The sequence below is a fragment of the Procambarus clarkii genome, chromosome 19 (genome assembly GCF_040958095.1).
Source record: "Procambarus clarkii isolate CNS0578487 chromosome 19, FALCON_Pclarkii_2.0, whole genome shotgun sequence".
Classification (NCBI taxonomy): Eukaryota; Metazoa; Arthropoda; class Malacostraca; order Decapoda; family Cambaridae; genus Procambarus; species Procambarus clarkii.
Window position 1 is genome coordinate 35,242,543 of NC_091168.1, and position 5,000 is coordinate 35,247,542.

A 5,000-nucleotide genomic window follows, 5' to 3' on the forward strand; every position below is an offset into this window, starting at 1 on the left:
GAGATAGAGAGAGAGAGAGAGAGGGAGAGATAGAGAGGGAGAGAGAGAGAGAGAGAGAGAGAGAGAGAGAGAGAGAGAGAGAGAGAGAGAGAGAGAGAGAGAGAGAGAGAGAGAGAGAGAGAGAGAGAGAGAGAGAGGAGAGAGAGAGAGAGAGAGAACAAAGTGGGGGATAGGGAAGAAGACTGAGGGGAAAGAGAGGGGAGAAGGGAGGGGGGACGGGTATATTGAGGGTAGATAGATTGACGACACCAACACGATAGATAGATTGACGACACCAACACGATAGATAGATTGACGACACCAACATGGTAGATAGATTGACGACACCAACACGATAGATAGATTGACGACACCAACATGGTAGATAGATTGACGACACCAACACAATAAATAGATTGACGACACCAACACGATAGATAGATTGACGACACCAACACAATAGATAGATTGACGCCACCAACACAATAGATAGATTGACGACACCAACACAATGAATAGATTGATGACGCCAACACGATAGATAGATAGACGACGCCAACACAATAGATAGATTGACGACACCAACACAATAGATAGATTGACGACACCAACACAATAGACAGATTGACGACACCAACACAATAGACAGATTGACGACACCAACACAATAGACAGATTGACGACACCAACACAATAGACAGATTGACGACACCAACACGATAGACAGATTGACGACACCAACACGATAGACAGATTGACGACGCCAACACAATAGACAGATTGACGACGCCAACACGATAGACAGATTGACGACGCCAACACAATAGACAGATTGACGACGCCAACACGATAGACAGATTGACGACACCAACACGATAGACAGATTGACGACGCCAACACAATAGACAGATTGACGCCAACCAACACAATAGACAGATTGACGACGCCAACACAATAGACAGATTGACGACACCAACACAATAGACAGATTGACGACACCAACCACAATAGACAGATTGACGACGCCAACACAATAGACAGATTGACGACACCAACACAATAAATAGATTGACGACACCAACACAATAGACAGATTGACGACACCAACACAATAGACAGACTGACGACGCCAACACAATAGACAGATTGACGACGCCAACACAATAGATAGATAGACGACACCAACACAATAGACAGATTGACGACACCAACACAATAGATAGATTGACGACACCAACACAATAGATAGACTGACGACACCAACACAATAGACAGATTGACGACGCCAACACAATAGATAGATAGACGACACCAACACAATAGACAGATTGACGACACCAACACAATAGATAGATTGACGACACCAACACAATAGATAGATTGACGACACCAACACAATAGACAGATTGACGACGCCAACACAATAGATAGATTGACGACGCCAACACAATAGATAGATAGACGACACCAACACAATAGACAGATTGACGACACCAACACAATAGACAGATTGACGACACCAACACAATAAATAGATTGACGACACCAACACAATAGACAGATTGACGACACCAACACAATAAATAGATTGACGACACCAACACAATAGACAGATTGACGACACCAACACAATAGATAGACTGACGACACCAACACAATAGATAGATTGACGACGCCAACACGATAGACAGATTGACGACGCCAACACGATAGACAGATTGACGACGCCAACACAATAGACAGATTGACGACACCAACACGATAGACAGATTGACGACACCAACACGATAGATAGATAGACGCCAACCAACAATGCTCTCAGCCTGATAAGTGTTCCCTGATATGGTTGGTAGGTGGGGCTGTGTGATGGCTGCCGGAGGAGGCGGGAAAGTGGGGGGGGGGGTTCGAATCCCATCCCCCCCCCATCCAAGAAGAAAGAGGAGAAGTGTTGAATCGACGTTGAATACTGGGCACAGTGGGGCACCCTCAACGTTACCTCGACGTTGTTAAACATTGTTAATGTTACGTTGTTATTACGTTGTGTATTAAACCCGAGGCGAGGTGTAGCTAGGGGCGGGGGGTGTTATCTTGAGATCTTGAGGTTATCTTGAGATGATTTCGGGGCTTTAGTGTCTCCGCGGCCCGGTCCTCGACCAGGCCTCCACTCCCAAGAAGCAGCCCGTGACAGCTGACTAACACCCAGGTACCTATTTTACTTCTCGGTAACAGGGGCGTAGGGTGAAAGAAACTCTGCCCATTGTTTCTCGCCGGCGCCTGGGATCGAACCCAGGACCACAGGATCACAAGTCCAGCGTGCTGTCCGCTCGGCCGACCGGCTCCAGTAACGTTTAATTAACGTAGAACCAACGTTATCAACGTTAATTTTCTATTGACTAAATGTTTTTCGAACAAGTAACGTTGATTCTCTGTTGACTTAACGTTGTTCGAACAAGTAACGTTGATTCTCTGTTGACTTAACGTTGTTCGAACAAGTAACCCTGACTCCCTGTGGCCAGAGCCGCGCCAAAACAACGCAGAAACGTGACCGAGAAACATTCGAACAACGGAAGCGGCCGTAAACGAGAGAGAAACACGCGGCGCAAAGCGAGGTCAATACGAACAACGGCATCATTAATTAACGCAGAGACCCGGTCCCCCGCGACCACTCAACAGGGCGACCACTCAACAGGGCGACCACTCAACAGGGCGACCACTCAACAGGGCGACCACTCAACAGGGCGACCACTCAACAGGGCGACCACTCAACAGGGCGGACCACTCAACAGGGCGACCACTCAACAGGGCGGATCACTCAACAGGGCGTCCACTCAACAGGGCGACCACTCAACAGGGCGACCACTCAACAGGGCGACCACTCAACAGGGCGGACCACTCAACAGGGCGACCACTCAACAGGGCGACCACTCAACAGGGCGACCACTCAACAGGGCGACCACTCAACAGGGCGGATCACTCAACAGGGCGACCACTCAACAGGGCGACCACTCAACAGGGCGACCACTCAACAGGGCGACCACTCAACAGGGCGACCACTCAACAGGGCGGATCACTCAACAGGGCGACCACTCAACAGGGCGACCACTCAACAGGGCGACCACTCAACAGGGCGACCACTCAACAGGGCGGATCACTCAACAGGGCGACCACTCAACAGGGCGGATCACTCAACAGGGCGTCCACTCAACAGGGCGACCACTCAACAGGGCGACCACTCAACAGGGCGGACCACTTAACAGGGCGACCACTCAACAGGGCGACCACTCAACAGGGCGACCACTCAACAGGGCGACCACTCAACAGGGCGGACCACTCAACAGGGCGACCACTCAACAGGGCGACCACTCAAACAGGGCGACCACTCAACAGGGCGACCACTCAACAGGGCGACCACTCAACAGGGCGACCACTCAACAGGGCGGATCACTCAACAGGGCGACCACTCAACAGGGCGGACCACTCAACAGGGCGACCACTCAACAGGGCGACCACTCAACAGGGCGGATCACTCAACAGGGCGACCACTCAACAGGGCGGACCACTCAACAGGGCGGACCACTCAACAGGGCGTCCACTCAACAGGGCGGACCACTCAACAGGGCGACCACTCAACAGGGCGACCACTCAACAGGGCGACCACTCAACAGGGCGACCACTCAACAGGGCGACCACTCAACAGGGCGGATCACTCAACAGGGCGACCACTCAACAGGGCGGACCACTCAACAGGGCGACCACTCAACAGGGCGACCACTCAACAGGGCGGACCACTCAACAGGGCGTCCACTCAACAGGGCGGACCACTCAACAGGGCGACCACTCAACAGGGCGACCACTCAACAGGGCGACCACTCAACAGGGCGACCACTCAACAGGGCGGACCACTCAACAGGGCGACCACTCAACAGGGCGACCACTCAACAGGGCGGACCACTCAACAGGGCGTCCACTCAACAGGGCGACCACTCAACAGGGCGACCACTCAACAGGGCGACCACTCAACAGGGCGACCACTCAACAGGGCGACCACTCAACAGGGCGACCACTCAACAGGGCGACCACTCAACAGGGCGGATCACTCAACAGGGCGACCACTCAACAGGGCGGACCACTCAACAGGGCGACCACTCAACAGGGCGACCACTCAACAGGGCGACCACTCAACAGGGCGACCACTCAACAGGGCGACCACTCAACAGGGCGACCACTCAACAGGGCGTCCACTCAACAGGGCGACCACTCAACAGGGCGACCACTCAACAGGGCGGACCACTCAACAGGGCGACCCTTCACGAGTCTCGGGATAAGTTCAACCTAATCATTCCCGTATTCCCAGAAGGCTTTACTACGCTCAAGTAACGTTTAATAAACGTAGGATCAACGTATTAAACGTAGGATCAAGGAAATGAACGTAGGATTAACGTAATAAACGTAGGATTAACGTAATAAACGTAGGATTAACGTAATAAACGTAGGATTAACGTAATAAACGTAGGATTAACGTAATAAACGTAGGATTAACGTAATAAACGTAGGATCAGCGTAATAAACGTAGGATTAACGTAATAAGCGTAGGATCAAGGTAATAAACGTAGGATCAACGTAATAAGCGTAGGATCAACGTAATAAGCGTAGGATCAACGTAATGAAGGAAGGATCAACGTTTTAAACGCAGGATCAACGTAATAAAGGAAGGAACAAAGTTATCAAAGTTAATCCTATGGCTTGATAAGGTTTGAGACCTGTCAGCCTCTGGACGGTTATTAAGGCTACAGCTTACTGAATAATCAGCACGTTTGCTCTAGTCCAGACTATTGTCCAGGACTATGGGGGTTACACCTCGCAGTGAAGGTGTCCAGCAAACCCTTCACAAGCACGTTTCGAACACGTTTCGAACACGTTTCGATCTCATCGTTAACATGTTTTGAACTCACTTCTAACCCGGTTCGATCTCGCCTCGATCAAATCTCGAGTCCGATACGTTTCGAACTCCTCTTAAATAT